Source organism: Neovison vison, chromosome 9, assembly GCF_020171115.1.
Source record: "Neovison vison isolate M4711 chromosome 9, ASM_NN_V1, whole genome shotgun sequence".
In the NCBI taxonomy this organism is placed as follows: Eukaryota; Metazoa; Chordata; class Mammalia; order Carnivora; family Mustelidae; genus Neogale; species Neogale vison.
This window is the reverse complement of record NC_058099.1, coordinates 38,924,355-38,936,930: the sequence shown is the minus strand read 5'-3', so window position 1 is coordinate 38,936,930 and position 12,576 is coordinate 38,924,355.

Sequence of the window (12,576 nt, the reverse complement as noted above, 5' to 3'; positions counted from 1 at the left end):
CTTGAGGAAAGTTGTGCCATCTAAGTTCTGGTTTAATCACCCATAAAATGCCAGCATCAACAACCCTTTGCAGAGCTCCAGGACTAAATGAGATAGAATGTTTAAAGTGCTCTGCATATTCTTTGGAATTTAGCAAGTCATCAATAAATATAAGAATTACAATTAATATTAGGTGTAGATTGGGAATTAAGATTCATGCCCTAGGCAAGTTTCCTTTTTAGACCTGGGGGATACTAGTATTACCACCTCCTGAGAGTTTATTTTATCCCTCAGCCCCCACTGCCCTGTTCCAGTCCCAGCATCTATAGCTTAACCACCGCAGACAACCAAGAATTCTTGCCAGTCTTTTCCTGGCGGTGTTCTCTAATGGGAGAACTCCTCACTTGAGGGTTTTCTGTTACTGGGCTCCCCCGCATCCACAGATACTCCGTGTTTGGACCTGCTACCACCTGGAGCTTGCTCACACAGTTGTCAGACTAATCTATTTGCTGTTCTGGGTTTTCTTCAAGTTCTTGGTGTTGGGGGTCTCTCACACTTACCTCGCATCTACCTACCTATTCACCCTAGAGCCCTGTTTGGAATCTTAGCACCCACTAGCTGGAAGCAACATGTGGAAGCTACTTGTACTAAAGAAATCTGTGACATTCACTTTCATAAATGTCACAAAGAAGCAGGGTTAATCAGAAAACCCAGAATTAATTATTTCAAGGCTTTCAAATAATCAGCCATCTTAATTTTTAATTTAATCATCACAACATCTACAGGAGAGCAATAGTAACTGTTTCCAATATTAGAAAAGAACTGCCAGTATTTTCTAAAGAAAATTCATCCATGTTCATGAATGATATTGTTTGGTAATTTTATTATCTTGGTCAAGTTTTGTAATCGTGAATGTGCGGGCCGCAAATAAAACATTTTGGGACAGGGGCACCTGGGTGGCTCAGTGGGTTAGGGCCCCTGCCTTCGGCTCAGGTCATGGTCCCAGAGTCCTGGGATCGAGCCCCGCATTGGGCTCTCTGCTCAGTGGAGAGCCTGCTTCCTCCTCTCTCTCTGCCTGTTTCTCTGCCTACTTGTGATCTCCATCTGTCAAATAAATAAATAAAGTCTTAAAAAAAACCCACATTTTGAGACATGTTCCTTTCTGCTCTATTTTCTAAATACTTCTTTTAAGAGTGCTACTATGTCTTCCTTAAATGTTTGAGAGAATTCACCAATGAAACTTGGCATAGAGTTCTCATTGTAGGAGTATGTTGATAATGAATTAAATTTCTTTAATAAATGTAGAGCTACTCAGTTTTTCTTTTTCATCATTTAGGCAAAATGTTTTACAAGGCATTTGTGTATTTTATCTAACAGATACATTTGTTGTATTCAAATTCTTTTTCATTCCCAGTATTTTTAAATTGTGTTTTATTATTTTCTACAGCAGCCTTGCTACATTTTTTAGCATACTTTTTTAAACTGTGATAATAGATGTAACAAAATGCACATAATATAAAAACCATCTTAATCATTTTTAAGTATGCAGTTCAGCCATGTTAAATGCAGTCACCTCTGCAAACAAGCCCCAGAATGCTTTTCATCTTGCAAAATGAAAATTCTATACCTATCAAACAATTCCGCATTTGCTCTTGCCTCCAGATCCTGGCAACCACATAATGTTGGTCTTTATGAATCTGCCCATTCACGTAAACCATACTGTATAATATTTGTCTTCCTGCAACTGGCTTATTTTATTTTGCATATTTTCCTCAAGGTTCATCTCTGCTGTAGCGAGTGTCAGAATGCCCTCCCTTTTTCATGCTGATATTCTATTGTATATGTACCACATTTTATTCTACCAGAAGTGGGTGGCTTCCACCTTTTAGCTATTATGAGTGATGTTGCTATGAACATGGATGTACAAATATCTTCTCAAGACCCTGCTTTCAACTATTTCAATTAGACCTAGCAGGGGAATTGCTGGATCACATAATAATTCTATTTTTAATTTTTTGAGGAACCATCATGATTCCCATCACAGCTATGCCATTTTATATTCCCCTAACAGTGTATAAGTTTATCCTTTCTTTAAAAGATTTTACTTATTTATTTGCAGAGAGAGAGAGCAAGCATGAGAGAGAGCACAAGCAGGGGGAGCAGCAGGCAGAGGGAGAAGCAGGCTCCTGGCTGACCAAGGAGACCAAGGTGGGACTCAATTCCAGGACCCTGGCATGGTGACCTGATCCAAAGGCAGATGCTTAACCAACTAAGCCACCCAAGGGTCCCTGTACAAGTTTTTCCATTTCTCCACATCTTTGTCAACACTTATTTTCTGTGGGTTTGTTTTTTTTTTTTTTTGTAGTAACCATTGGGTATGAAGTAGACTACAATTTTAATTTTTGTCTTTCCTGTACCAGACAGTATTCTAAGTGCTTTACATTTGCTCCTTAACTCATTTAATGATCACACCAATACTACGAGCTAAGTATCATTATTAGCCCTATTTAGAGAATGTTTGTGAATTCGGATAAGCTACTTAGAAACACTTTAATCTTTCCAGATTGCATTTCTCTGTTAAGCATCTAAGAGAAGCTTAGAGAAGATATTGTTTGTCTTAGACCAATACGGACAGAGGCAGAAATCTCCAGTCTTGCTAGGATTTTTATCAGTTTTCAAAATCAATTGTGTCAATCTTCAAGGAACTTGGCTTTTAGCACTTCGCTATCATAGGTCAGGATTCTACTATTAATTATTTAAAAACAAAACCACAGCTTTTGTAGTGAAGCTCAGACTGAATATTGGGAGACCCAGGTTAGTAAAATGAGCAAGTCACTGAGAAACTTTACATCTAGTACTTTCAGCTGTAAAATAAAGGAAAATCTGTAAAATGAGGAAAATCAGTTTCTACGTTATGGGTTTTCGGTGAAGGGGCCATGCAATAATGTCTGTGAAGGGCTTTGTACATTGTCTAAAACGGCAGTTCTCAAAGTGGTCCATAGAGCTGTGTGGTTCCTAAGACTCTCGTATTGAGTCATTAAGGCCAAACTATGTTCAGTAGTTTTTAAATAATACTAAGTATGATTTTAGTTATTGTTATTAATTATTATTAATACAATAATACTAAGGTATCATTCACCTTTTTCACTGTTGACATTTGCACAGATGATGCACAATCCATGGTATGAGAATATGCATGAAGAACTTTTGCTTTTGGAAACATTATGATGGTCTTAAGGAAAACTGTAATAGCTTGAGTTGAGAGGTGAACCACTTGGTTTACCTTGAGCATCTTTTTTCATAGAACACTAGCTTTAAGAGAATGATTAACAGACAAAAATAGTTATTAAAACTCAGGTATTTGACATTTCCTTGAAAAGGAACAAAAGGAGCTTATTGCTTCAGAGAAAACAACTAACAAGTATTTTCTGAAAAACATATAATTCAAGATTTCAAACAGAAATTGTTATCTGTCATTGGAAAATTTGTATCTACCATGACGAACTCAACATGCCATACTTACAACATTTTCTGATGGGTTCAATAGTGATATTAATAAGTGAGTTTTTTTTAATTATAAAATGAAATGTGTCAACATTGGATGGACTGTATAATTCAGTGAGCCAATAACTTCCAAGTAATCAAATACATGTACAGGTAAAAGATTTACCAAAGGGCAAGGTTGATCAGGGGATTTTATGTAAATTTTTATGAATGAAAAGTTCATTGCTATGGTTTCAGATTCCACAGTGTGACTAATCTTTAAGAAATTACCACTCGCTAAGCTTTGGTGTAGTATCAAAGACAAATATTCTCAATTACAGGAAATATTTTAAAATATTCTTATCTTTTTCCAACTACACAGTGAGCCTGCATTTTCTTCATATTCTTGCAACATACTGAATACAGAAGTTGATGCATATTCAGCTTTTATTACGACAGACGTTAAAAACATTTGCAAATAGATAACACAATGTCACTTCTAACTAACCTTTTTCTTTTAAAAAGATAAAAATGTGGGGTATCTGGGTGGCTCAGAGCCTTAAACCTCTGCCTTTGGCTCAGGTCATCCTCTCAGGGTCCTGGTATCCAGCCCCGCATCGGCTCTCTGCTCTGCAGGCAGCCTGCTCCCCCCTGCCTCTCTGCCTACTTGTGATCTCTCTCTCTCTCTCTGTGTCAAATAAATAAATAAAATCTTTAAAAAAAAAAGATAAAAATGTGCTATTTAGAGCAACTTTTAATGGATTTAATACAGATATTTTAAAATAAATCAATTCATTAAATATAATAAAATGCATGATATTTTAACATCCACACATTTTTGAGTCATACTTCATCTTACATCTTTCTTCTAGAAAATTATTATTTAATTATTTAATTTTACTACCAAGTATCATCTTAGGTAAATTCACTGACTACTAAAGAATATATATACATATATATAGTATATATCAAAGCAATTGCCAGAAAATAAGCCTAAAATGGAAATAAAAACAATCACAGGCTACCACTTCATTTTGCTGTATGTTAAGTAGGCTTTTAAAATCTAGCAATTTCTAAATTAAGCCACTGCAAATCTTAAATAGTGTTCAGAGAAGTGAATAATTTCTGGTTGTTATACATTTTCTTTTTTAAGTATGGGTTCAAAATGAGCATTCTCAGCCACTGAACTGATAGAACTTTATTTACAGCCTACTGTATTTACCCTAGCAGGTAACAGCCATAATCTTTTGCTACTAACAACCAGGAAGGAAAATATTCAGTGCCAGGAGGAAATAGTAACTAAAGAGTCCATGTGGTTATATTTTGCAAGTTTGTGCAAGTATTTCTTTAACAAGAAGCCAAGAGCAAATCTCTAGAAATCCAATATTGAAAAATATAATGAAAATGGATTTTGGGAAAGCTTAACTATGTTTCCAACCTAATTCCTGTAATGTTTTACCTTTTAACTTTGTGAAAATTTTACTAATTCTTCATAAACTTAAATCCTCTGGTCAACTAACTTTTTGATTCCTTTTTTTCCCTTGAAGACAACAGATTTTGTTTTGTTTTGTTTCTGTGAAGATGCAATATAGTTAAAAATTATTAGTTGATTACCATTTTTCTGTGTGTGAACATCTCCTAAATTAGAAGAAATAAGATTAATGAAAGAAAGGTAGACCCTCCTACTTTGATTAGCCATTTTTTTGGGTTTTAAGTTTCAGCTATAGGGGAGATTTTATTGTGAAATTTTACTTCACAATGTACAATTTTACTTCTCAATTTATCATATTGTTTAAGATATTTAACTTATCACTAAATAGAATGAACAGTCCTTTTCTTTCCTGATGTATTATTCAAAGTGTTTCATTTTGAACTGTTGGTGATTCCCTTAAACAAGTGTGTATTTTGACAGATGTTTAGCATAGATCAACTTCAGATTTATATTGCCACCAGAGAAATACAGAACATCTGGCATTTTTGAAAATGAGCCTTTCTTGATTTATTTAAGTATAATAAATGTATTTACATGACTGTGATTCTGAATTTTATAGTAACAGACTCTAAGACTAATGAATCTGAGAATAACTTAAATATCCATTCAGTCCCAGCTTCACTGGAATGCCTCTCTAATCTATTTTTTTCCCTTTTAGCTATTCTTCTAATTCACTGCTTAATTGCCTAACATATAAAGAGGCATTTTGCCTAAATGAAGCAACATCAGTAAAACAAATGAGGCTAGACATTGACTATGATATCCATTCTAGTGCTTAATCACTTATCCACAGAAGATTATCTCTGAAGGGCTCTAGTCCCTCTTCTATTTCTCTCCAACAACACTCACGTACATATTCTAGAAGCATTTTATTTTATTTGCATTTAGTGAGAGTAAGCTTATATATGGCAAGTTGACAAAGTTTAAAGTCATACGTCCAATAATTTTAAGTATTAACCTGAGCTTCCTACATTGAATTCCTCTTTTAACAATATTTGGAAAGGAGTTTTATAAGACTAAATGAAATTAACATCACCTGATTTTGTACAGAACAGAAAAAAATATTGTCCACAAGCTTCCAGAAAGATAGTCAGTAACTATCACCAGGTTTTACTGGAGATTCAACAGTAAAGGCATCACAGAATGAAGGAAGAATAAACAGGTTTGGTCTCACTTTCCCCAGGTCTGTTTCCTATTGGTTCCCACTCATTAGCTATTTTAATAGAAACTTCACCCTACTAATTCTACTCTGGAATTGTGTTGCTTTGTTCATTAGGGTCCCAGTAGAAAACAAGGTATATTAAGATAGAATTTTTACGATAATGAAGAGACTAGTTACAAAGAAGAGAAAAGGAACTGATAAGGATAATTAAAACATGCTGGAACAAGCAGAAGTAGAAGCCAACTATTGAACAGAGTCACAGGAAACACATTCCAGCCTCAGAATCCAATTAGGCAGAGCCTGTGAGACTGACAATGTAACATAGTCCCTGAGATGGTATTTTGGGGGCCCAACTAGTAAGTGGCATAGACTATGTGCAACATGTTGGCTGTATCAGAGAAAATGTAGAGATCTTAAAATAGTCATCTAATCAGAAGAAAGCAGGTTATCTCCTGGCCCAACAACCAGTGAATCCTGATGTTAGAAGACCCATGCACGGCCAGGTTATATAGGAAATACCACTCCAAAATACTGGCAGCCCAAAGTCTACAGAGACCCATCAAGCTTTACTCCTTCACACTATGTATTTCACAAAATTTGCTCATCGGGTCTGCAAAGGTGCCATCCAACAGCAGGAGGGAGCAAGACAATTCTTTGTTTCTATACTTTTTTAATTGCCATTTTGGCAGAATGCAAGATGCCCTTAAATTCTTAACCTTATATATTGTACTGGTCTGTCTCTATTTGTAATAGACTTAATTAAGTCTGGGTCTAAAAGAGTAGAGAAGGAAACTGTAGGAATCTGATGAGAGTTGGAGCCAAAGAAGTTCCTCAAAGGAGATATAATTTGAAAGGGAGAATTAGACCAGAACCAAACAACCGAGATGGGGTAGGAAATGAAGTAACTCATCCTTTCCCCTCTCTATTGTGATCTCCCTTTGGCCAAATTTAACTGGAAGCCCCAGTACAAAGCAGCTCCGGTGATACATCTGAAAGGTCAATTCTAGAGTCACAGAACAGGGCAGGAAATTTATAGAGGCAGCGTGGAGGGCTGGGGGGAAAGGGGAGCAGACAGGCAAAGAAAATAAGGAAATGAACTAAGTTACTAAAATTGTTGTTATTCTGTAAATCAAATCACATATAAAGTCAAAAGGGTAAATGTCTACTTAAGGAAACTGAGGCACGAATTCTTCTCATTTTAGGCAAATTCTCAATTATTTTATATTTTAAATATTTTATATCAATATGCAAGGTCTTTCAATGTGTAAACATCTCAAAATAAAAAAATTAATTTCTTTCAAGGAAAATATTTCTAATTTTCTTTTTAGAAAACAAGGGCTTCAATTTCTTCATTTCAAAATAATTTAATGTTGGGGCACCTGGGTGGCTCAATCGGTTAAGAGTCTCCCTTCAGCTCAGGTCATGATCCCAGGGTGCTGAGATCAAGTCTTGCACAGGTCTCCCTGCTCAGTGGAGAGCCTGATTTTCCCTCTCCCTCTGCTGTTCCTCCCATTTGTGCTCTCTCTCTCTCTTTTACTGTGAAATAAATAAATATAATCTTTTTTTAAAAAAAGGAAAATAATTTAATGTTATTAAGTGACCCTAAGTGCTATTACAGAACTACGGTTCTAATTTTACAACATCAAACGATCCCTACATTAGCAACTCTTTGGGTTCAGTGTTGAGCATCTTTTCTTAAGTTTTATGTTAACACCTAATGCTGTTTATAATGCTACGTAACTATGCCATTAAATTAGAGATTTGTTTCTTTTTTGTTCTACTGGGTTTTTTTAAAATTTTGAGTATAGTTTGCATACAGTAAAGGATAAAGCATGATAAATTTATATAAATATATCTATACACACAATTATCTAAAGCACGATAAATTTATATAAATATATCTATACACACACCCATATGTTCTGTCTGTATATCTAGAGATATATCCATACAACCAGCATCAGAAAGAAGTATAGGACATTAGTTAAAATTTCACTCAGGATCTGTCAGCCTTATTTATAAGAAAATCATGACAATGTGTTGCTCATTTGGGGCTCAGAAAATGTCCCTCGGGCCTTCTTACCCTTGTTCTTGCCTATTTGACACAGTCATCCTAACATGCCCTACTTAGACACAGCACTCAGTGTTTGGCTCATATCCCATAGTACAAACTGGCACAAGAGGAATAAAAAAGGAATTCCCATTTGGAAACCATCATAGCAAAAACTGATTTAGGCAAAAAAAATCAACAGATGTTAAAAAGTAAAGGTACAATAAGGACTAGAATACTTATCTGGTCTCACAAAATTTATTAATTATACAATATATTTATTAATTATAAAAGAAAATAGTAAGTTTACAATCCAGAAACTTGGCAGAAAACCAAACTAATGAGAGCTAATATCATTAGTAATTCTTCCAGATATCATGAACTGAGAAGAACAAAACAACGCTCCCATGTGATCCTGTCAAAATTGAATACGTGAACTTGATCATGGGGATACATAACCAAAACCTAAATTGACAGTCATTCTCTAAAATACCAAGCCAGTTCTCTTCAAAGATGTTAACACCACTAAAGACACAGAAAAATGGGGCGCCTGGGTGGCTCAGTGGGTTGAGCCGCTGCCTTCGGCTCAGGTCATGATCTCGTGGTCCTGGGATCGAGTCCCGCATCGGGCTCTCTGCTCAGCAGGGAGCCTGCTTCCTCCTCCTTCTCTCTCTACCTGTCTCTCTGCCTACTTGTCATATCTCTCTGTCAAATAAATAAATAAACTCTTTAAAAAAAAAAAAGACACAGAAAAATAGAGAAATGGAATTCATGTTCCCTAGAAAAGATAATATCAGGACAATAGGAAAACTTGGAATACATACCAATGCTAAGTCCCCGTTTTAATTATTATACTTTGGCTACATAGGGGAATGTTCTTGTGTTGAGCAAATACACCACAAACTGTACCACATAAGAGGCATGAACTGTTCCACTTAAAATGATGTGAATTGTAGAACACAGATGACATAAAGAGAAAGATACCTATCTATGTATAGACAGACAAAGAGCACGTGAGAGAAAGCACAAATCCTAACAGAGAAATCTTGATGGAGTGTAGGAATGCTTTGTATTGTTCTTGAAAACATTTTGAAATCATGTCAAACTATATATATAGTTTTTCATTTCTGAGGGCTTGTCTAGGATTCCTGTCAAAACAAAAAGTTAAACAAAGAAGAAAGAAAGGAGGTAGACTTTAGGCTAGGTAAGGGAGCACCACAGCAGAACACAACAAAGGCCAGTCCTAGTCCTAAAGCAAAGCAAAGAACATGGAACAAAGTTCCATTCCTCCTACCACGAAGCAGAGCTTATTCTCTCCATTCTAGCATAACCCAAGAAAGGAAAGATCTCAGGGCAGAAAAAGTGGGTGATGCTAAAGGAAAGCAAGATCCAGCCAGGTGTGGCATTTTTATTCACAAATGGCGCCCCATGCCCCGAGCACAGAGACTGTAAAACAGCTTCCTTTGGCAGGACCCAGCTTGCTGCCATAATGGACACCTTCTGTTAATAGTGAGGACGACTGGATGCTGAATAGAAAGTGCACTCAGCGTCTCACCATTACACTAAATAATGATGCTGGGATCCCCAAGAATGGCTGATACTAACATTTCCTGCAACCTGGCAGAAGGTAGGCTCTGAGTCTGACTTGGGGTTGTTTCAAACAGAGAGTTCCAATTTCTTCACATTGTCACCAATGCTTGTTGTCTTTGGTGTGTTTGATAATACCCATCCTAACAAGTGTGAGGTATCTAATTGTGACTTTGACTTGTACTTTCCTGAAGATGAGTGATGTTGAGCATCTATTCATATGCCTATTGGCCATCTGTATGTCTTCTTTGGAGAAATGTCTGTTCAAGTCTTTACCCACGTTTTAACTGGGTTACCTTTTTTGTTGTTTTTGTTGTTACTGAGTTGAGGAGTTCCTTATATACTTTGGGTATGAACCTCTTATCAGATGCATAGTTGGCAAATATTTTCATTTATTCTTCACTCTGCCTTTTCATTCTGTTGATTGTTTCCTTTACCAAGTGTTGGTGATGATGTAGAGAAATTGAAATGCTTGTGCATTGATGGTGGAAATGCCAAAATGTGCAGCCACTATAAAAAACAGTATGGAGTTTCATCAAAGAAATAGAATACCACTAGATCCAGCAATCCAATTTCTAGATATTTATCCAAAAGAAGTTGAAATCAATATCTCAAAGACATATTTGACCTTCCTTGTTCATTACATCATTATTTACAATAACCAAGTTGTAGATACAACTTCAATGTTCATTAATGAATAAGAGGGTAAAGAAAATGAGGCATATACATACATTACAGTATAATTCAGCCTTTAAAAAAAGGAATCCTACAGTATGTGACAACATAGATCAAACTTAAAGACATTAGGGTGAGTGAAATAAAGAAGTCACGGAAAGACAAATATTGCATGATTTTACTTTTATGAGATATCTAAAATAGTCGGACTCATAGAAATTGAGTATAATGGTGGTTTCTGGGGACTGGAGGGAAAGGGAAATGTCAGGTTGTTAGCGGGTATAAATTTTGTAACAGAAGATGAACATACTCTAGAGATTGCTGTACAACTCCTAACTAGAGTTAACAATACTGTATTGTACACTTAAAAATCTTTTGAGAGAGATTACTGCCTATGTTCTCCTCTAGGACTCTGATGGATTCCTGTCTCACATTGAGGTCTTTTACCCATTTTGAGTTTATCTTTGTGTACGGTGTTAAGAGAATGGTCGAGTTTCATTCTTCTACATATAGCTGTCCAGTTTTCCCAGCACCATTTATTGAAGAGACTGTCTTTTCTCCACTGTATATTTTTTCCTGCTTTGTCGAAGATTAATAGACCATAGAGTTGAGGGTCCATATATGGGCTCTCTACTTTGTTCCACTGGTCTATGTGTCTGTTTTTATGCCAGTACCATGCTGTCTTGGTGATCACAGCTTTGTAATAAAGCTTGAAATGAGGTAACGTGATGCCCCAGTTTTATTTTTGTTTTTCAACATTTCCTTAGCGATTCGGGGTCTCTTCTGATTCCATACAAATTTTTGGATTATTTGCTCTAGCTCTTTGAAGAATACTGGTGGAATTTTGATCAGAATGGCATTAAAAGTACAGATTGCTCTAGGCAATATAGACATTTTAACAATGTTTATTCTTCCGATCCAAGAGCATGTAATGGTCTTCCATCTTTTTGTGTCTTCTTCCATTTCTTTCATGAGTGTTCTGTAGTTCCTCGAGTACAGATCCTTTACCTCTTTGGTTAGGTTTATTCCCAGGTATCTTATGGTTTTAGGTGCTATAGTAAATGGAATCGATTCTCTAATTTCCCTTTCTGTATTTTCATTGTTAGGGTATAAGAAAGCCACTGATTTCTGCACATTGACTTTGTATCCTGCCACGTTGCTGAATTGCTGTATGAGTTCTAGTAGTTTGGGGGTGGAGTCTTTTGGGTTTTCCATATAAAGAATCATGTCATCTGCGAAGAGAGAGAGTTTGACTTCTTCATTGCCAATTTGGATACCTTTTATTTCTCTTTGTTGTCTGATTGCTGTTGCTAGGACTTCTAAGTCTACGTTGAACAAGAGTGGTGAAAGTGGGCATCCTTGTCTTGTTCCTGATCTCAACAAGAAGGCTGCAAGCTTTTTCCCCTTGAGGATGATATATGCTATGGGTCTTTCATAGATAGATTTGATGAAGCTCAGGAATGTTTCCTCTATCCCTATACTTTGAAGCGTTTTAATCAGGAATGGATGCTGGATTTTGTCAAATGCTTTTTCTGCATCAATTGAGAGGACCATGTGGTTCTTCTCTCTTCTCATATTAATTTGTTCTATCACATTGATTGATTTGCGAATGTTGAACCATCCTTGTAGCCCAGGGATGAATCCCACCTGGTCATGGAACATAGGCAGTAATCTCTTTGATATCAGCTACAGCAACCTCTTTCAAGATATGTCTCCAAAGGCAAAGGAAACAAAAGCTAAAATAAACTTTTGGGACTTCATCAAAATCAAAACCTTCTGCACAGCAAAGGAAACAGTCAAAAAAACAAAAAGGCAACCCACGGAATGGGAGAAAATATTTGCAAATGACAGTACAGACAAAAGGTTGATATCCAGGATCTATAATGAACTCAAACTCAACATACACAAAACAGACAATCATATCAAAAAATGGGCAGAAGATATGAACAGAGACTTCTCCAATGAAGACATACAAATGGCTATCAGACACATGAAAAAAATGTTCATCATCACTAGCCCTCAGGGAGACTCAAATGAAAACCACATTGAGATATCACCTTATACCAGTTAGAATGGCCAAAATTAACAAGACAGGAAACAACATGTGTTGGAGGGGGTGTGGAGAAAGGGGAACCCTCTTACACTATT